Source organism: Rattus norvegicus, chromosome 14, assembly GCF_036323735.1.
Source record: "Rattus norvegicus strain BN/NHsdMcwi chromosome 14, GRCr8, whole genome shotgun sequence".
In the NCBI taxonomy this organism is placed as follows: Eukaryota; Metazoa; Chordata; class Mammalia; order Rodentia; family Muridae; genus Rattus; species Rattus norvegicus.
The window spans coordinates 56914145-56937098 of record NC_086032.1 but is presented as its reverse complement, the minus strand read 5'-3'; the positions used below and the strand labels follow the sequence as shown (position 1 = coordinate 56937098).

Here is a 22954-nt window from a genome sequence, read left to right as displayed (position 1 = left end):
TTTATTGACAAATCTGCCCCACTTGCATTTTCTCTTTTGCTCCTATTATTACTATAAGGGGTAGGAGGATAAAACTTTTTCCAAAGCACCTCTTATTCTCTTATATTTAATGTTCTTTATTAGGCATACTCTCTGCTGGGCACTGGTACACTTCTTTCTTAACTCTGAATGCCATAATGATATGGCTATATAAAATGACTGATGTAGCTGAGTGGGTTTGCAGCCCCATAGGAAGTAGAACAATACCAATCAACCAGACCCCCCCCCAGAGCTCCCAGGGACTAAACCACCAACCAAAGAGTACACATGGAGAGATCCATGGCTCCAGCCTTATATATAGCAGAGGACGGCCTTACGTGGTATCAGTGGGAGGAGAGGTCCTCGGTCCTGTGAAGGCTTGATGCCCAGTATAGGAGAGTTACAGGGCAGGGAGGTGGGAGGGAGTTTGTGGGTGGGTGGGGGAGCACCCTCACTGAGGCAGGCATTAGGGGATGGGACAGGGGGTCTCTGGACAGGAAACCAGGAAGTGGGATAATATTTGAAATATAGATAAAGAAAATGTCCAATAGAAAAATAAAAAAAGAATAAAAGCCATAGCTACTTTGTTCCATTTCTGTAAATGCTGTGGATGTCTGTTTATAGTGGGTGGTGTCACAATAGTATTCTATGTATGGGAAGTGGCATGGGGTTCTGTAAATACTGATTAATATGAGGCGAAAGCAAATTAACCTATGTACAAATGACATAGTTGGGTATTCTCCTCTTTCTCACCTATATATTTTGAAACTGATGTTGAGTACCACTCTACGCTCAGGTTGACTCAGTTTCACTTTTGGTTCAGCTGCTTATTAGCATGAAAAATTGACAAATGGCTTAAACTATTTCCTCATCTATGGTAATTCTAGTGTTGGATGGATGAATTAAATACATCGTCAGTACGGAACGTGCAGTAACATCAATCACATAAAAGAGCAACCTGGAAGTTTGGACTAGTATTTCAATCTCTATCAGGAGTATTTTTTTGGAAATATTAATTTGTTTCTGTTGATGTCTCTCTCCCTCCCTTCCTCCTTTCCCCCTCCCTGTTTACCTACTTCCCTGTCTTTCCCTCTTTTCCTGTCTTGGAGTTTCTTCTCTTTCTTTGTGTGTGGGAGTTATGAAGAAGGCAATATTATTCTTAGTGAATAAAACACTAGATGGTTAATGTAGCTATGACTAAATAATGATCGTTGTTGATGCAGATATTGGATTGCTTATGATAGCTATTCACTCTTTCCATTTGAATCCTTAGTGCTAGTTTTTATAAACATCCTTCCATCACAATAAGGTTCAAGGAGAAGTTCTCTGTGTGTACCTTTCTCGTTTGTATTATGCTGTAGCCTTATGAAGCTAATCTTTACATGCTAAAATCCATAACATTGAAATACAGTAGGCACTCGATAAATGGCTATTGTGCTGTCTGATACACTGAACTTGTAAAGTGTCAAATACAGTTTAAAGCTATAGCAAGGTAAAATGCCTATTTGTTATCTACAGAATGTCACGTTTTTGCCTCGAAGCTACATGAAATGCACAAGAAGATTTGTACCCTCTATTTTCCATTAACCCCCTTTCTCTTTAAGAATGTTTAATGCATGTGAATGTATTTTATCTGTTAATTTTAATGTATAATTCAAGGATACTCTAAACCACAAAAGTAGGAATAGTTAGTTTAAGGTGGAAATAGTTCTATGTCAAAACACTACATAGAAGAACATAGGCATGTAACTTATTCACTTTCGTAGCAGTCTTCAGAATTTCATCATAGGAGAAACAATAAACTTTTATAAATGGACCTATATTACCATTATCATCATAATTTCCGAGATTCAAATATTATAGTTACTCTCTATAAGGTGTGCTGATAGAATATAATAATAACACATATAAACCGAATGTGTAAAATCTGAAAGAGGACCATGTTGTACTTATAATCAATAAAATTCAGATTGTGAGATAATGCCATAGGAGAAATAGGAACAAGGTCACCCTATGTTCAATAAATAAAGTGTAATAAAAAGTGATGTGAGGTGGAAAAAAAGATCTATACCATAAGGCTGCATTGCAATAAATTCTCAGTGTGTAGAAACTTTAGGTTGTAAATTTAAAACATAGAACATAATTTATATGTAAAAAGCAATTGGAAATACAAATACTTTCTACTTAAAAAGAATTAATGTGAATTGAGTAACAACAACTTGTGGCCCAGTTCCAGAAGTCTGTGCCGTTTCAGATAGACGATGGAGGGTAGAGTGAATATGGATGGGTTCGGAAATCTCTGTCATTCTAAGAGTGTGCAGGATGGATGGAGTGAGCATTGTTATTCAGATCCATGGTGGAGTAGAGATGGACTGAAAGGGTACCTAAGATTCACTTCCTGGCCATTGGGAAACGATGGGGAAAATAGAAGAAATGATTCTTGGAATGATACCGGCAGATACAAGATAAATGTGTACACTAGAACACCAATGTGTACTGACACTGCTTTGTTGAATTTACCTTATGGCTAAAAATTCCCATTGTAAAACAAGCTTGAAAACACTAAATATTATTTTGGAATTACTCAGTAAACTGTTAGAATTCTGAATTAGAAATTAGAGGAACTTTAAGGGAACGTGTGTGCTGTTTGAAAATAAGCAAATGTTTGAAAAGATGAGTTAAATATTCTTTGGCGTATATGAAGGTGTACATTTTTCAAAAGGAAATTTGGCATTTGGAAGCTTTATCAAATGGATCTTACATGATAACATAAAATGTTTAGAGTGTATACATCAAAAGAGACATGCATATGGATGTTCAGTGGTATAAATAGAAATGTAGCAATGTACTGTTTTATAAGTTAGTAAAAGCTTTACCAAACCTGTTGTGCACTCAGCATGTGTGTCAGCACTGCTCCTTCCTCTTCCTCTAACTGCCTGCCATAACTCCAGTAGTTTAGAACCACAGAGGTTTGTTTCTCTTCTGGAGTCTGTGAAGACTATACCGAGTTGAAAGCAGATTTGTTACCTGTTCTATTAGAACACAACAGCATCAGACTGGGCACTAGGGACCCAAACGAACTACAATTTAAGAAATAAGCATTGTTTAGCTAAATATATTGATGAGTGGTTGAAAGAGAGCATAGTAAATGTAATAATAGAACACAGAGGACTGAGTCAAATCGGCGCATGTGTCTGCACAATGATTGCTATGCTTTTGAAGGGCTATATGCAGATCACTTACTTGTGATTTAATTTATAAACTTGAGTTATTATTCACAATTTAAAGCCATTCACACTCACTTAATTTGAAGTATTCTGAAGCTGAACAGTTAGAAAAAAATGTTCTACATACTTTAAGCACTTTCAATTGCATGCTTAGGGTAAACAACTTAGAATAATATATTATTGGTAGGACATTGTGTTTATAGACCAGGTTGAAGATGAAACTGTGGGTTGCATATAAAGTATTTGCAGGTCAAGCATGAGAATCATAATTTAGACTTCTATTTGCTATAAAATCAAAAGGCCTAATGGACATTTCAGTTGGCCTGCAATTCCAGTTCTAGGAAAAAAGAGGAATGAGGACCCTGGGTCATGCTAACTAGACTAGCCAAATAAACAGACTCTGAGTTCATCGAAAGACACAAATTCAGGATTTGTAATGGAGAACAGTGGTAGAAAAGATGGAGTACCAATCTTCAGTCTCCATGTACACATACATGTACATGCACCAGCACAAGTGGACAAACACACACACAATAGAAAAGTGGGCCAGCTTGATTCACAGAGTAAACACACACACACACACACACACACACACACACACACACACACACACACACCATGAACATAGCACATGTACATGTAAAAATACAGAATTGCTTAAATTCCTATCATTTATTATTTTTCATCATTGTACAGTCTGTATCAGTTTCTGATACTTGAATGCTTCAAACACTTAACCCAAAGTGTATGTTATTCTATTTCTGTCAGTCTGTAATGCTATAAAGACACCATCTCTTTTGAGGCTCATTCCTGAAGTTCGAATTACTAGTTTATAGTGTTTCCAAGGTTGAGTGGTTAAAAAAAAAGATCAAAATATATTATAATTATGTAGAAGTGTTTCATACCAACCTTATTTGGGGGGGGAATCATATAATTTCTATGACTATACAGTGATCCATGAGGACGTGTAACATCAGCAGTGTTTTAATAGTATGTGAATGAAGGAACCAATATTCTCAAACTGTGGATTTTATCTTTCAAGTCGCCATATTAACACGGTTGAATTAGAGTCTCCCTGTTACTAAACATAACATAACAACTGGAAAAGAAGTTCAGAAGGCTGACAATAGGATTGGAGGAGATGCTGTTCAGTACGTGCCTGATGAAAACTAACTGCTGAGGCTATACAGCACATGCTTTCCAGTCATCTGTAGTTCACATGGTATCTGGTTCCCTATGAAGGAGCCAGAGACCGTTGTTATCAGTCATCGTTTTCAGTTGTCTATTAGCTTCCGTCTTCTGATTGAGAGAGTTGCCTTACTTTCTCAGTTATGTCATGATCCAGCAAGGCCATGTCCATTCTTAAAGAGAAGTGGGAATATACTGTTCACACACTGGGGGTTCTGTGCCTGTCTGTTGACACCCCTTATTGAATCAGAGTAGACACCTAATTAGACTGTATATGTTGCTCATCTATGGAAAGATCACATCTGGGAGATATAAATTTCATCTCTGGTTTTCTCAATATCTACATTCTACAGAAACACTACTCATGATGTTGTCAAACTGTATTTACTGTATGCACAATTTGTAGCACTCCTTGTTATGTGCACTAAGTGGATGTTGGTCAGGATTTTGTTACCCTTAAACACTTTCTTTTCTTCTTAATGGGAAACTGATTACTTCATGTCTCATCCTAATCCCTTTCATCTTTCTCTTTATTCTTTCCTATTTAACCGCATAGAGAACAAAAGTTACAATAAACTGCAGTAAGGAATGGAAGCCAATGGCCAAAAGCCATTTGCTCACTTAATAAAAAGCTCCTAGTTAATTGCATATTTTAACACTTTTTCTTTTAGCTTTCAATGAGCTTGGACTTTTGTTGCTGCTGATGCTCTTGACTTTTTTTTTTAGCGAGTTAAGATTGTACTCTCCAGAGAGGTTGGGGATGTTATTTACTATGGGAGGCATCATGAGAGAGCACTATTATTTTGTTATATAGCAACTCAGACTTGTGCCCAGTTTGTTAAGTGGAAAAATGTTCTAAACAATTGCCATGAACCAATATTAATTTTTCTAGAGAAAAGGGGAAAGAATTGAAAATCTGCCAAACATATGATTGTTGACTCTATGAATCTTTATATTGTTCTAAGTGTTTTGTCTATGAAAACAGAAAATATCTACTATTTAAAAAATAGACTGCAGGGTTGGGGATTTAGCTCAGTGGTAGAGCGCTTGCTTAGCAAGCGCAAGGCCCTGAGTTCGGTCCCCAGATCTGAAAAAAAAGAAAAAAAATAGACTGCACAAAAAGATAGGTGAAATATTTTTTCATTTTCCAGAAAGAACTGGAAATATTTTAAACATAGTGGAATATTACTTGGTGAGCTAGAATATAACATAAATAATGTTAATAAAGCAAAAATGTCATTATAAAACAAAGTTCCAAGATGAGCTTTATTAATAAACAGTTTAGGTATGATAGATCTGTTGAAAACGGTAAAATATTAGTTCCCCAGTAGCTTAAGTTTAGTGGATCAAAACAGTCAAGTATTCGTTAGTGAACAACACAATGTGAAATGAATAATCACATAAAGTTCACGTTAATATGAAATTTCTCATGTCATTGGCATCTAACGTTCTACACGTGGGATACACCACCGAAGGGTCTATGTAATTATATTGTTTGCTGAAGTGGAAGAATTAGATTGATGAATGCTTTCAAGGATTAGGGTAGACAACAACTGTTAATTAAATAGTAATCTGACCCCTTTGTATGTCACTTCCTAGTTACGAAGATTTCTCTTTACAACAGTTTAATGAGCCAGTTCTACTCTACAATGAAAGTAACCATTTTCTTCTGTTTATGCTTATATTCTGACTATTATACCTAAGTAAGATCATTCATTGTTTAAAGTGTTCTAAGAATGTTGAGTATTGTACAGCCAACTTCTGAAGACAAATAATATGTTTCAAAACTTATATACACATTTTACTATATGCATATTCTATCACATGCCAGGCAGTCTCCAAATTATAGCATCAAATATTATATGTGTATGTGTGTATATATATGTATGTGTATATAATACATATATGTATGTGTATATATATATACACACACATACAGAGAGAAAGAAGGAGAGGGAGAGGGAGGGAGAGAGTGACTGAGAGGAGAGAAAGAGGGAGGAATAGATTATTTTCGATGAAAAATACATTTCAAAGAATGGCTAACTATTCAGTGCACCGTCATTTCATTGCATGACTCTAGAATTGGCAAATTGTGTTTGTTTTTCAACTGATGTATAATTTTCTTCAAGTTAAGGTGTAAAGTCAACCATTCAGCACCTTTTTAGGTTAGCAGGTGTGTGAACTAATATTTCTGTAGGAATGTAACTTGCAATATGTGTGATTTGAATATTTCAGTCTCCCATTGAGAAGATTTACTTATCTGGATGTCAGGATCTAACAAAGAATCTTTTGCCTCTGATTCTAGAAAGTATAATCTCATTTGTTGGTGAAATAAAATCTGCTTAAGTAATATATGTGGGTTATTCTATTACTCAAATGACTGTTTTTCATAGGATAATTTGACCCTGTGTTGACAATAGTCTTCAGAAATTACTAAACTTTAATATTTTAGGTTAATATCCTGTAGAGTGATATTTTTCACTAGAAGTTTGTGTAATCAGTGGGGTAGAGAGAAGTCATTGATAGTTATAGCTATTCATATTTATTTAGATTATTGTTCATGGTGCCAGACAGATTCCTAACTGATCTTGGAGAAATAAACCAAAACCTTGTATTAGTCTTCCTAGCATTTTACAACTATTTATTGTATGGGATATTTTCTTTTATTTAGATATAATGTTCTGAAACATTGTTTCTGCTAGAATCTTACATTCAGAATTATAATCTTAACAGAAAGGCACCAGGGGCTGGATAAATGTGTTGGCCAATAAGAGCACTGGCTGCTGATCTAGAGGATCTCAGTTCAGTTCCAGCACCTACATGACAGTTTACACCTGTCTGTCACTCCCATTCTAGGATTCAACACTCTGAAACAGACATACTTGCGGGCAAAAAACAATTAACACACATAAAAAGTAAATAAGTACATTACTTTAAGTATTATGGAAAAGAAAAGCCATGAGGTTTGCATTGAATTGGTCTAAGTGGCTTGTGTATTTCTTTAAAGCAGACACCTTCACTCTGGAGCAAAGTCTTACTCAAAAGTACATATCTGCCACTTCAATGTACTATTAAATGTAGAGATTTTAGAAGAAACATTTTTCTTTTTATGTAGCTAGTTGCATATTAGTGAATTATAGTACAGTCTGCTTAGTTCTGTAGCTTCTGGGAAACCTGGCATTGAGAGTAAGTTAGGGATGAAGCTAAGTCCATATTCCAGAAATCAGTTATGGTTGGCAAAGACAAACTAAATTTTAGGGTCATAATCTCAAAGCTCAGTCAAATAAGAGATGTTTATGTTTTAGGTAATTCTTATATTTGATGTGACAAATACTGATATTTTTAATGTAAATAAAGCTCTACTATGAAAAGAAAAGGCAATTCCAAGAGTAGAAAGGTCCAGGTCTAATGCCTGACTTTTGTATGTGTCAATGCCTAGTGTTTGTCAATGTCTCTAAAAAAGACATACATTGCTTATAAAATCAAATTCATAAGTTTTCTGAGAAAACCTATAATAAACACCTATTATTTTATTGTGGTCATAGCACATGTCTTTAATCCCAGAACTCAGGAGGCAGAGTAGGTCTCTGAATTCGAGGCTAGCCTGGTCTACAGGTTAATTATCAGGATAGCCTCAAATGCACAACAAAACAAAACAAAAACAAACAAACAAACAAAACTTACCTTGAAAATATAAAAGGAAAAACAAAGAAATTAGTAGTTACTAAATGAACATACACATTTTTATTTTCATCAATTTTAGTAATAAGTGTTAGCTCAATCTTCTACCATGGCCAAATGACTGAGGATACGTATTGTTTTTCTCACTGAGGTAATAAAATTTCAACGAGAACACCATAACATTTGTGATTATGAGCACCAATTTCATACTACTAATAATGGAGTGTACAAAAAATTCCATATTTTTGCAGAAAGTGGATGATAAGTCAGAAAGGCATGCCTAAGTAAGCAGGCAAATATTTCTGCATTTATTGTAAAAATATAGATGTAAGTCTGTAGTGTTCTATGACATAATTTCAATGAAGAGAACAGTAAAACCACTTAAACATAGGTAAGACAATTTAAAAGTCAGATTATTGGATTTTATAAGCGAGTGAATGATGACGATGTTGGATATCCATGCAATGTGGTATAGATCAGAGCTGGAGTTCTCTAATGGAATCTGTTATACTATCTCCGTGCTACTTTGCCTCTATACATGCTACATGCCCTTAGTTAATTTTGATTCCGTATTGGAACCAAAGTAACGTGACTGGCATTAACTAACCCACAGAAAATAAAATGAGGAGTAGGGGTGTTTTTTTTGTTGTTGTTGTGCTATTTTGTTTTTGCTTTTAGTTTATCTTGGTTTTTGTTTGTTTGGCTTGTTTTTTTTCTTTATAACAATGTGTGATGTAGAATTGCTATCTATCTTCTGCCGCCTGAAGTTGTAGTAATATAGAAGTAAGTATCCCTGAGTTCTGGTTCTACACCAGTTTGATGACAGACTCTCTCTCGCTGTCATCTCATGCATTCTAATTTATATGATAAACCAGTCTACATAACAGGAAGCTTGCTCAAAGAGAAAATTGACATCAAGAAGGACGAGGCAAAGGAAAAAAGCTAGTTTGTACTTTCCATATGTCAATACTTGAGAGATTTGTTTTGAAAAAAATTTCCCGTTAATTCTGAACTATTGTAGCTCATCTGTTCCCATGTTATAGAACTCTAGGATTTAAACCACAGGCATTCACAGCATTCTATTCACTTGTACAAGCCAGAGTAATGCTCAGTGCATTACAGTAAGGTTCCAGCAGGTGCTATTTCATTCTGAACATATACCGTAGATCAGTATTCTGATGACATGTTTATTTTCCTTTCATTTTACTGTGAAAGACTTCTGGCTAAATCCACTTATATTTGCATTTTGGACTGTAAATTCTGAGAGAGTATTTATTGCAATTTAGTTATATGGATTTGAACGGGCACAATATTCTTACTGTGAAATTGGAAAGCAAATGAAATATAAAATGATATTTGTTTAAAATGTTTATTGGTTCCAATGCAGCTTAGTTGTTGTTGCTGATTTGAGGCACTAGTCAAATGCTGAGCAGGCTGACACTGCTCTGTAATGGTTTTCCCCCTTTAGGGCTCCAAATGAGAAGGAGGAAATAGAAATGTATAAATTAGCTTGTTCTTTGAACATAAAAAGAAAACTTCATCTTTGGCACAAGAGATGATTGTTTTTTTTTTTTTTTAGTTTTATATAGAATGAGTAATTTGACCAATTAGGTACAGAAAAACTACACTAATTTAAACTAATTGTGTGGAAAATGTTAATGAAGGAGTGGAAAACCTGATAAAGACTTAAAGAAGGATGTGCTTTTTCTCAATATTGACTGTGTCTCTGAAAATAGCTTATTAAGCCATAGCATTTGACATAATGTGACTTTTAATGTAATTTTTTGCAATTTACACACATTTTTGCACATACACAGAAACCAGCACACTTTTGAAATGTTACCCAAATAATTCTCACTTTTTACTTGCAGCCTACCAGCCCTTTTCACACCAGTAAATTGCCTCAGAAACTTCTCTTTCAGTGATAATACAAATATTTAAAGGAGCTTGAATGGGTGAAACTAAAAGTAATTCTCTTATTGCTTCAGTCAATCATCAATACTTTCAGGGTGGTGGTCTGCTAAGTGAGCCCAAGAAGCGCAGGAAGTATTCGCTCTGTTCAAGAATGTTGATAGAATATGGTCAACTGTGGGAAACCCTGGTATAGAAAGTACATCTTAGTATTTTTTAACAATTGGCATAAGGTAAATAATTACTGTCAACATTTTACTTGAAAAAAGTGAAGGTGTTTGGTGTAGGTGTTGGTCAGATATATGTCTTTCAGTTGCAGACTTTTAATATAGGATGAGAGTTCCATAATTACATATTTTCCTTAACTGAAACTGTGTCAATTAATAATATTGATCTTGTTGGTGTAGAATAACGATAGACTGGTAAACTGAATTAAGCACACATAGCTGTTAATCTCTCTATAATAAATCACATAGGTCATACTGTAGACCAATAAAATTCAATTAAATATTTTTTCTGAAGTGATATTGTGGAAATAGTAGTAAAATAGTAGTAAGAATTCATCTTAGAAAAATGCATTTGATTCTTTAGTAATAAGGAACACATCTTCAAAGCCTGGTTAATAAGCAAATCTCAGTCCATAGTGGTCTGACTTACTAATGTACACTTTTTCCTGCCCAGTACACAATGGAAATGGTACCTCCCTCTTCCCCAGCCCAGTGTAGAATAAAAATGTTACCTTGCCCTTCCCTAAAGGTTCCATATTGCTTTTAAATCCTAGTAAGAAATTTGAGAAGTTAAATTTTCCATCTAACAGTAAGATAAATAGATGTCAAAAAAAATAGAGATCAGTCAAATAGAGTTAATGTGTTCCTATTCCCTAACCCTAAATGTAACCTCGATGGGAAAAGCTGTGAAGGAACTAAATGGCCATAGATTGCCTTTGAGGGTTTTTCTTTTGCCTTTCCTTTCTATGCTTCTTTCTTCCTTTTTATCGGGGCATTTGCTTGATGCAGACTTGAACTCTGGGATCTTCATAAAACTTGAAGAAGGGTTTGCCAGGTTAGAACAGGAAGGAGTCATGGGGTTTCATTTCCAGCACCTGGAAGAAAATAAGGAAAAGAAAAGAATATAACCTGAAAGAGGTTTTAAATTTATGGCTGACATTTGCGTTCTGAGTCTCAGTTCTTTCATCTGTTAAGTATGGTGCCAGACATGAAATTGAAGGGTAACCTGGGTTGGCTCGAGTTCTGGTTTCTAAGGCAGAGCACACAGAAACAGTAAGGTGGAGCACATCTGCGAATGAGTATCAGCTCTTCTTTTTTTTTTTTTTTTTTTTTTTGGTTCTTTTTTTTCAGAGCTGGGGACTGAACCCAGGGCCTTGCGCTTCCTAGGTAAGCGCTCTACCACTGAGCTAAATCCCCAGCCCCGAGTATCAGCTCTTCTTGAATGTCATCTTTAACTTTGCAGGGTAAAGATTTCTTCAGAATGCTTAGACAAAAAACCCTCTGACCCCTAGGGCACAACTGCAGACAGCAAAGCTTGGATTGGTGTTTGGGGCTGTAGTCTCCATTTTTGACAAACGCCATTTCCTGCCCACTGAGAAGAGACAATAATGGATTATACTATCTATCCGGTGGTTCTTTTTTTTCTTTCTTTCTTTTTTTTTTTTGGTTCTTTTTTTTTTTTTTTTTTCGGAGTTGGGGACCGAACCCAGGGCCTTGCTCTTCCTAGGCAAGCGCTCTACCACTGAGCTAAATCCCCAACCCCTATCCGGTGGTTCTTAATCAGCATTTTTACATTAAAGAACACACGGAACGGAATGTTGTGAAATGAAATGAGATTTGACAACAATAAAGTAATCTAAATAAGTGTTCTGTAGGAAGTAACAGAAAATACCATTAAAAGAAACTTCCCTTTCATATACATATGAACAGGACAGGAACAGGAAGTTTATTTATTTCTGCTATCTGTGATTAAAAAAAAATTCAAACCTTCTATCCTTAGTTGTATTTTGAGAATGACTTTGCTAAACAATGCAAATTCTTGGACATTTCTGTCCCAATTAATTGAAATGTACCTAAAGTCACTTTATAGTTAGTGAACTGTGGCATATTTGTACAAATTAAATGTGCAAAGATAGATGACTTTCACAAGTTTCTGCTAAATAATTATCTTTTACCTAATTTTCAACTTGTCTATTATTGCTAGTTCCTAAAGACACATTTTACAGCGCATGTCTCATGGCATACTTTTTTGTGGGGAGCGGGATGTTTTTCATTTGCTGCTGTTCTTCGCCGAGGCATTTAGCTTCTAGACAGCAGTGACAGGTCTTCTAGGAGAACCCTAAACCACCTGGTCATTGCCATGATGGCTTCTTTGGGTTCCCTCCACTGTTGCTTCTAGTTTTGAGCACTGTTTCCTTTACTTTTCTCAGCATCCTTCATAAAAAGGACCTGGTTGGCTGTGGCTTTGTTATATTATCTTTGTTTTATAAACCCATAACGAAATGCTTGTGTTTGTTGGGCAGTGAGGTGGTGTGGGGAGTTTATAAAGGCTATCATAATTGGTATGAGTTTTGCTAAAGGTATGTTTCCTGATTTTGTGTAACGTAGATTCACAATCTATTGCCTCATAACTATTATCTCACAGCCTTAAAAATAAAGGTAATGATGAGAAAAGTCTTAAAGGAGCCAAATAATATGTTTAATATTACACCATTTATATAATGATTATTTTCTTAAAGAAATATATTTCAGTAACTGGAGTTTATCCACTAAACATTTTATATTCTGAACGCATGGCTAGGGCCTCTCACAATATTGGACAATCTCTTGAGTGATTTCAAGAGATTGAGATTGCCATATTTTTTAATGCATATACATCAGTCACGGCACAGTTTGTCTTTATATTAAACAGTGGGAAACTGAGACAAAAATTAATTTACCTTGTATCATATAATTGATGAATAGAAATGCTAGGTTTCAAAATCAGGTAATGTTAGAAAGTTAGGAACTCAAGAGCCTCTATTAAGTCGCTGCTAAAATTGAAAGCAGAAGCAGGAACTGCCGAATCCAACAGCCTTTCCCCAGTGAGCAAGGAGCAGCAAAGTCCTTGTCACCTTCATTCTCCATCTTGTCAAAAGCCCTCAGAGAAATAGTTCTTGGAATGTGCATCAATCATGAAAGACCTCCTGAAGGCACAAACAATTTATTTTTAGGATGATTGAGGATAATTGTGTTAGCTAAGGATAGCAATACTGAATGTGGAGAATAATGCTTAAATGTATACTCTTAACTTCCTACTTCCTACGGAGGGTAGCAATCAAGCAGAGCTATCGCAGGATAGAGGAAACAGTTTGTCCTAGGTGGTTGTGATTTAATATATCAGTTGGAAAATTTGAGATGTTTGGGGAAAAAGATAAAAATGAAGTGGATATTTATGTATAACAATGGAAATTTGAGAGACCCAGAGGAGACGGGAAGGGCACAGCTTTAGAAGTGCTCCATATGATACTATTTAGTGGCAGCATTCTATGAAGCCACCCTAGTCTCTAGTCTTTTTTTTCTGGAACTGGGGACCGAACCCTGGCCTTGCGCTTGCTAGGCAAGTGCTCTACCACTGAGCTAAATCCCCAACCCCGATGCCACCCTAGTCTTAAAGGAGACGTTAGTTTGTTGCCACTTGTAAACTGTAACAGAAATATTAGTAACTGTTAGTAATTCGAGAAATCAAACTTGCAGTAATCATACATGACTGGTTGTTAACTAACAGGAAAAAAATAGCTTTAAATGTCTCTTGGTAAATGTTAGCTAACTTCCTGAAGAAACATTTTCCATTTTTTTTAAAGTCACATGTTGATTACTCCAATAGCAGCTAACAAATAAAACCGATTAGTCATTCTGTGGCTGAACAAAATTCCAAGCTGATTTTAATTACAAATTCCTTTTCTTAGAATGTATTAGCAGTCCAAGAACTAGCACCCCAGGCCCAGTCTTTATGATGTAGGTATAATGTAAATGGGGTGGGGTATTTATTCAATTTTTCTAGCAATTGTTTTGGTGATGTAGTCTAGGTATTTCCAAAATACTGGAGACATTTTACATTTCACACTAAGGACAAGACCATTAAACTAGAAATGATACCTTCTAAACCACACTGAGAGAGGAATACTTCCACTGCACAGGCTTATAAATATATGATGATTGAATACTGAGAGTTAACCCAAGGCAAGGCAAATTAAAATTGGACTGATTTCCTATTTTATTTTAGGACCAGAGTGGATTTTTCAAACCTGCTGACATAGATACTCAACTCTATTCCCTCAAAAAATGTCTGGAATATAGTTTGGCCACTAATATTTTATTTAATATATTTATTTATATTTTCATTTCTCATTAATATTTTATTTAATATATGTCATTATTTTTAGCGATTCAGATGTACAGCCTGGGCTGTAAACAGCTGACCTGTGTAAAATAAGTCAGGAAATCTATCTGACTTCAATAAAATGGCTCAGCTCAGATGATGGAAGGTACAGGAAAGCTTTCTTTTTAGATTTGCTTAAGTTTACAACCACAATCGACATATAATATCCAGGGAAATTCCAATCTCCTTGTCTAATTTGTTTTTATCTTACAGAACATGGGGAAAAAGAAACCCTATCAGTGCCAGATACAATAATTGACTTTATTTTCCTTAGAATATTTTTTCTTTTAGTCTCCATTGTTCTAACATTGTTTTCTTTTTCTTCAAATAAGCTGGCCTGGGCTAAAGTATAGATTAATTAGACAGGTACCCTTATCAGCATATGCAGAAGTCTCTCTGACTGTTTATCAACTGCTCAAGTTCAGCCAAGGCTATGTTACTGCTCTATGAGTAAGAGCCCATCTGTGTCTCACTCAGCAGCTGTGTGAGTGTAGGCACATTCTGTTCAGGGGTACTGGATTTTTCTGTGAAGTGTAAGACTTGCCCCTTCAATGTGACAATGAAATGATGTCTGAACCACACAAAGTAAGCAGACAGTGAATGTATAAGGATCCATTTTAAGTCCATTCATTTCATCAAGAGTGCTCCTAAGAAGGGTTCCCCTTCTTTCAACGTTACTTAAAAACTCTCTTTTAAGACTTCTTTTTTAAAAAGGTTGTTTTCTTTATATTTCAAATGTTGCCCCCTCCCCTTCCTGGTCTCCCTTCCTCAAACCCCCGTCTTCTCCCCTTCCCCTTTGCCTATAGGAGGGTACATCTCCACCCACCACTAAGCATCACCCCCTCACCGGGACATTAAGCTTCCATAGGACAAAGGGCCTTCTCTCTGCTAAGACTTCTAGTTACGCTCTTTGACCCATCTACTGCGAGAATGAAGACCATTCTCAGCAACCAGACTGTAGACATTCCAGAAAATGTCAGCATCACTCTGAAGGGGCACACAGTCATTGTGAAGGATTCTATGGGCACCCTCGGGAGGGACTTTAATCACATCAATGTAGAGCTGAGTCTCCTTGGAAAGAAAAAGACAAGGTTCCGGGTTGACAAATGGCAGGGTAACAGAAAGGGACTGGCCACTCCAGAGCCATCCGCAGTCATGTTCAGAACACAGTCAAGGGTGTTAGCTGGGTCTCTATTACAAGATGAGGTCTGCATATGCTCACTTCCCCACCAAGTCATTACTCAGAATGGGTCTTCGGTTGAAGTCTGTAATTTCTTGCGTGAAAAATTCATCCACAAGGCGTGGATAAGGACAGGTGTTCCTTATTCTTTCTCTCAAGCCAAGAAAAAGGATGAAATAATCCTTGAAGGAAATGATATTGAACTTGTTTCAAAATCAGGAGCTCCGATTCGGCAAGCCACAACAGTTAAAAACAGGGATATCGGAAAGTTTTTGAATCTATGCTTTTAAAAAGGAAACAGTATAGTGTAGCAGACTGAACAGTAAGACCTAAGTTACCCAGCTCCAGCAATAAGATCCCAATCACAAGTACAATTTGAATTGAAAAATAATTGGGCTTCTCTTTCTACTTAGTAGCTATTGCAGCACGTTCATGTCCTTTTTTGATAGATCTGTAGTTGGTGGTTTTTTTTTTTTTTTTTTTTTTTAGCAGAATTGTTAGAGTGCACTTAAAAACACCACTCTCAATTTATTATCTGCCAATATAAAGCCAATCATTAAAACTGAAGCCAGTCATTAAAAAAGTGAAGATCATGGGCTTCTTTCCCCAGAATAAGTTAATTACATGCTTATCATTACAGTAGTTTATCATTACATTATCATTACATTTATCATTACAGTAGAAAAGCTAGTGACAGAATCCAATGGGACAGAAACACCAGTGAGTCAAAGACTGTAGTGTATAAAAAAGGTTGACAATTTATAGATGTCACACCGGTTGAAAGTTTCACACTTCTAAAGTGAAAATTAGTATAGAAACTAATAAGATGTGTGGAATGTGGCAATATTCATAAAGGTACAGAAAATAATGACAGGGTTAAAATACAATAATCCCAGAGATATCTTTCTTTGAAACAAAGAATGAGGATATTATAAATGCAGCAATCAAATCTCTGACAGATGTATTGTAAAGCAGATTAGAAAGACAAACAATAGTACTAATAAAGGATGAATTTTCCTGCAGTTGCTTCCTTGGTCTGTTTCTGTCACATGCTTTAAAATGTCCATCTGTCCAGAAGCTTAAGAATTCAATCACCAACCTTAATGATATGGTAACTAAAATAAATTCTTTTTGTAGTACGGAATATTTGAATAACTTATGCTGCATATTGGAGAGCTAGATTACTTTATTAAATATGCCTTAACTTTGAACTCTAGGATTTTATGAGCTTACTCTATGAAAATCAATCATGTTTAAGTCCTAGTCTTATAGCTGGATTGTAGACATTCAAACTTCCCTAAAGAATCACAAAATGCCAACATTTGTTGCTATTTAATGAATTCCTTTCTTTTCATTCTGAAAGAGTCAAGCTTCCCATATACAGAATTTATTTCTCTATAATTATTTTTTCTCAAAAATATAAAAGGAAAAAATAAAGGAGAAAAAAAACATCTACAAATATAGAATAGAAATTACTGTCGAACACTAATAATTTAATAGCCCTCCCAGTGTAGATTAGACCATTTTTGAAATCAAGGTGCTCATTATCATCAACATTATTGTTGTTTATTTTTTTCTGGTGAGGTAGGATGAAATTATTTCTTCTAATTTCATAGATTGTTTTGCATGCTCACTAAAAATCTATGGAGAACAAATCTATGTGTATGTACTTCACTGTTGACCAATCTATGTCATTCATTAACTCTATTGGTATTTTTACAAGTATAAAGTTATTATCTATATATACCTAAGGAGCATCATGCCTTAGACCAACTAATGACGTATATCTAATCACTTGCTATTTGCTGGCCTAAAAAGAAATTCCGTTATTCTGATTCGATTTGCCCTAAATAATAAATTGGACAACTCAAACTTAAACTTGTGGTAATTTTCCATTACACAGGTATCCTTTGCTTTTTTTTTTTTTTTTTTTTTTTGGATTTCCACAGCACTATAATGACAGTGACATGATTTGTTGCATATCTGTAATCACATTACTTGAATGACAAAAGCAGGAAACAGCTTTCCCAAGTTGATCTACATGGTGAGTTCCGTGTCAACCAGGGAAATATGAGCACTTTTCTCTAAAACACTGAAGCAAACAAATGCAGAAAACCTAATATTAAATACACAAATAAGATTATAAAGATGACCTTTATGGGTTATATTATACTTGTCAAACTAATAACTTTATGCATCTTTAAAAGGGATGGGGACACCCAGCCACCACCTCAAAGTTTTTAACCCAGAAGAAGGAAGAACAGGGACAAAAAAGGAACAGAGGCTGAAGGAAGGGCCAACCAGGGACTGCCTACCTGGGGATCCATCATATTTGCAGACACCAAACCCAACACTGTTTTGGTCAAGAGGAGCTTGCCAACAGGAACCTGATGTGGCGGTTCCTGAGGAAGTCTGCCAGCAACTGACCAATGAAGATATGGATCCTTGTAGCCAACCATGAGACAGAGCTCAGAGAACCTGGTTGTTGAGCTGGCAGAGGTCTGGAGGAGCAAAGGGGGCTTGCGACCCTATTTGAAGAGCAGCATAGACTGACCTGACCACCCTGTTCTTCCAGAGTCTAGACCATGAGTGTACCTGGAGAGATCCATGGCTTCAGATACATATGTAGCAGAGGATGACCTTGCCTGATAGCAACGGGTGGGAATTTCCCTGCATAGGGGGATGCTGGAGGGGTGGAGCAGGAAAGGGTAGGTGGAGGACCACCCTCATAGAGACGAAGGGGAGGGAGGAGAGGGAGGTTGTGGGATGTGGGGGTCTTGGAGAGGTAACCTGGAAGTGGGATATCATGATATGGGGTGTTTGTTCAGGGATTAACCAGGAAGTAGGATATCGTACAAGATGTAAACGAATGGAATGATTAATAATAAAAAAGTTGCTACACAGTACATTGGAATGATATGCTGTTTTGCCTCAACATTTGAATATTAATGTATTCAAAAACCTTTATCATAAATGTGATGACCAACCCACTTCTCTTTCTTTTCTCTTCCTCCATAGTTGAGGTCCATGTATGACCTTCCGTGTAAATTTTTTATTGCTCTGGAACCAATTACTATGGAAAATCAGTGCAAAACATTTGTATTGCAGGAAAACAGAATGACAGGCTAAGGGGCTCACAAAGTGTTGTACATTCAGGAAGTTACAGAACAGACTTGCTCTTTGATTTTAACAGCTTCTGAAGTCATCTGTGCCCCTTAGATATAGTCCTTTCTATCTTCTAAGCAGTGGGGTAAAGACCAGAGTCTTCCTTCTTGCTCCACTTTCATCTGCTCTCAGATTTGTTTCCCCTACTTCAAATAACCTCTGTGAATGCAGTGGAGACACTCAGAGTATCCAATTGTACCTCCGTGCTTGAAAGTCAGTTGATTGGCAAAACGAAATTCTAGCTGCAACATTTTATTCTTCTTTACAGATAAGGAAAAATACTCTCAGTTTCCATCAATTTGAATATCAACTTTATTAAGAGGTCATTCTTTTTTCTGTGTTTCACTCTTCTGGGTTTTTTGTTTCTTGTTTTTCTTTTTTCTTTTCTAATCACCTGATTCATTTTAAGGAATAAAAGTAAACATAGAGAGATCATTAAATATATTGCTCTCTATGTTCCCTTGTAGATTTTCTTTCAAAAAATAACATTTGGGTAATTAAGATGAAATGAGTGAATAAAAGATAATTCAGAGAACATGACTTACCTATGCAATAGATTGAGTCCAAAGTTAGGATCTATTCTGTTTCATCATTCAAAGGCGAAGTAAGAGTTCAGAGACTTTCTCTACTTCTCTGTAAAGAAAAGCTATCTAAGGACATGAACCTTCATTCCATACACTCTGAAAACCCAGGGATTTTAAATGTATATAGCTTCCTAAACAGATTTCACCAGGTGCAGTTTAGATGAAGTGTCTAAGATAGAGAAAGAAAAAAAATAGAGAAGAAAATGGAGCATCTGCTTGAGTGGCTCAGAAAATGCATATTTCATTTCTATTCATTTTAATAAGAGAGAATTGACTGAAGAGCTTTTGCTCCAGGCCTCTGTCTGTGCTTCTGTGTTTTACAAGGTAGCTTTTCAAAGCACTGGTTTTTTTGGTTGCTGTTTATGTGTTTATTTCTAATGTTTTAACATTTACAAACCTGGCCAGTCCTGCTGGAATTTCCCCTTGGTTCTTCAGAGTTGCTCCTATGGGCTGCTGGGGACTAGCTCCAACTGTGTAATTTACCACGCAGGTTTATCGATCTCGTTCAGCTGTTTCTGGAACTCTATAGGTGTATAAGGCAGTCATGCAAAACAAGCAAGGAACAGGAGAACCAGGCGTGATTATCACAATGCCAGAGTGAAAAAGTGTTAAATAAAAGAAACCTTTGCTTGTAGCTTCTGAAAGCTTCTGAATGATTAATCTACGCCTTGCCCAACGGGGTTTAATGACTGAATTTACCAGCTGTAGATGTTTCAGCACAGTGGTAGGCACAAAGCAAGTGCTTAATAAGTCTTTGTTAGAGTGAATGCCATTGTGAAGATAGTATTTTTATCATTAGTTACCTGTCAATATTCTCCTCTCCTTACCTAGGACCCCCTCTGCCTTCCTGTTTCCCAGCATATGTCAACAAAGAGATTTACAAGTGAATGTAGCTCAGATGAACTGGGAACTGAAGTCCAACTGTGGTCCTGTGTGTTTTCATTACTATATTTTATTTCAACCTTGCTAGCAGCTGCTATTAAGATTACATGTGTCAGAGATATTGTTTTAAGAGAAATCATTAGAGACAGATGCAGAGGAGGGAAATTCTTTTTTTCCATCTTTATTAAATTGGGTATTTCTTATTTACATTTCAAATGTTATTCCCTTTCCTGGTTTCCAGACCAACATCCCCCTAAACCCTCCCCTTTCCCTTCAATGTGGGTGTTTCCCTCTCCATCTCTCCATTACTGCCCTCTCCACAACAATCCCGTTCACTGGTTCACTGGGGTTCCAACCTTGGCGGAGTCAAAGGCTTCCCCTTCCACTGGTGCCCCTACTAGGCTATTCATTGCTACCTATGAATTTGGAGCCCAGGGTCAGTCCATGTATAGTCTTTGGGTAGTGGCTTAGTCCCTGGAAGCTCTGGTTGGTTGATATTGTTGTTCATATGGGTTCTCAAGCCACTTCAGCTCTTTCAGTCCTTTCTCTGATTCCTTCAACGGGGGTCCCATTCTCAGTTCAGAGGTTTGTTGCTGGCACTGAACATGAACATGAAATGAAGGCTTCCAGGAGCTTATGGCATCTGCAAGTCATGATCTTACATGTGTTCTGGGACTACATGGTATCTCGTTGACGTAATAGATTACCAACTGCTACAGGGAGTAAAGTGAAGGGTCAAATGTCAAATCATGGCTAAGGGAGATTTGTTAGGGAAGGTGCAGAGATTACAAGTTGGCCTAGGATTTATTTTGCTGAAAATTCATACAATATATTATCATTATAGTTCCGACAATGTACTTCAAAACTCCCTCTAATCCATCCAACTTCATGCCCTCCCCATCTCTGTCTTAGATAAAGTCAATTAAAAAAACAAAACAAAACAAAAATAAAGTACAAGAAAGACATGCACATAAACACACACAAATACATACATATACACAAACTCACACGTACATAGCAAACCCCATACAGACACAAAATTAAAAAGTCATAATAAACAAGAAAATTACCAGGAATATAAAAAATGTCCCCAAAAATCAATGTGCGAAATGAATCTGTAAAAACACCACTGAGTTCACTTCATGTTGGACCAGGACTTCTTTTGAACTTAGCTGTGATGTGAGAAAATATGGCAATGAGGAACCCATGGCAATCCACTTCTCTCAAACAATATACACCAAGGATTATTGCTATCCTAAAGCTTTGTTTGGGTGTACCTATTTCATTTTATGTCTATTTTTGTCTTACCACATGTATGTATGTGCAGTCTGTTCCCGGCAGCCCTAAAGGTTGGAAGAAGGCAACAGATGCAGTGGAACTGGACTTTTGGATGGGTTTGTGCACTCTGGGTATGCTGGTCTCCCAACTCAGGTTTTGAGAGACAGCAATAAGTGCTTTCAACTGCTCAACTATCTATCTCTCAGGCCACAGTTAATTTATACTTTTAAGGCAAGAACACCAAAGAAATGCTGTATTGTGAGAAAACCAAATTGTCAGTAACACTGCTTGCTAGTGGTGGATTTCAGAAACCCAAACCATATTGTTTTACTAGTATATGAAACATGCACTCATGCACACGATTACCAACAGCTACACAAAAAAGTCAAATGTAGCAAATATTGACAATACCTTAAACTACTATTTATGCTTATTTAATCTGTAGACATTATTCAGTTCTGTATTATAATGGCAAATTTATATGAAAAAATTTATAAAATGAGGCTTCTAATACTTAGTATTTGTGTTTAAGTTATAAGAAACTCTTGTTTTAATTTATAAGGACTATACGTTAAATAAGATGAAATAATTTTTCCAGCTATGGTATAAATAAAACCAGGATTCAGATTTGATTATTATAGTTTCTGATCTAGATTCCAAGAAAATTTTAGTACATTTTATCCATAACAAAAGGATGACTTAGAAATTATGAGCTAAAGAAATTTGTGTAAGTGGATTGGCTATTGTGGTGGATTTATAGTGCTTTATTAAATAAAGAAAAGAAAAAAAATGGACAGGTTCTCAGTTGGAGTGATTTGCCAACCCTCAAAGTAGTACCGTATTTCTGACTAACATTCAGTCTGAAGCATCATGCTTCACGTTCGATAGAGAATGACAAGTAAAGCCGGGCAGTATAGTATACTGGCATACGCTTCTAATCTCAGCACTTGGGAGTCAGAGACAGGCGGGGAATCCCAGACCCTGTAGATACATCTATAATACAACTCCTACATGTAAGGCTCAGCAAATATGATAGAAGAGGATTCCCCGAAAAATTTAAGGGTCAACAGACCTGCAGGTATACTAGGTGTACTAGCAATGATGCAACCATATCCTCATTTAAAAATAATAAGAAATAGCAAGGAAATCCTTTGTGGTAGTTATTAATTGAAATTTTACTGAGGAAATTTTTTTTACTAAAAAGGGCAGATTATAAGAACATAAACATGTTCCAAATCTGCTAGTAACTGTGGGAATTCATTCTACAGCAGTATTTTCTCTGAAAATTTTATCTTATGTGATTAATATTATGAAAAAGACATATTGATGTACCTTGTGTGTAAGAATATTTAAGATATAAAATATTTAAATATCAACTATTTTCTTGTTACTCCTAAATGTACCCAATATAA

At 36.1% G+C, this 22954-nt stretch overlaps 1 protein-coding gene and 1 pseudogene across 14 annotated transcripts in view; both read left to right on the top strand.

Moving 5' to 3' along the window:
• The window catches only part of LOC134481749 (large ribosomal subunit protein uL6-like), a 24572-nt pseudogene extending 1915 nt beyond the window's left edge, over nucleotides 1-22657 (top strand).
• Nucleotides 1-22954, top strand: part of Pcdh7 (protocadherin 7) — a 430160-nt gene that overhangs the window by 177878 nt on the left and 229328 nt on the right. The window lies entirely within an intron of this gene.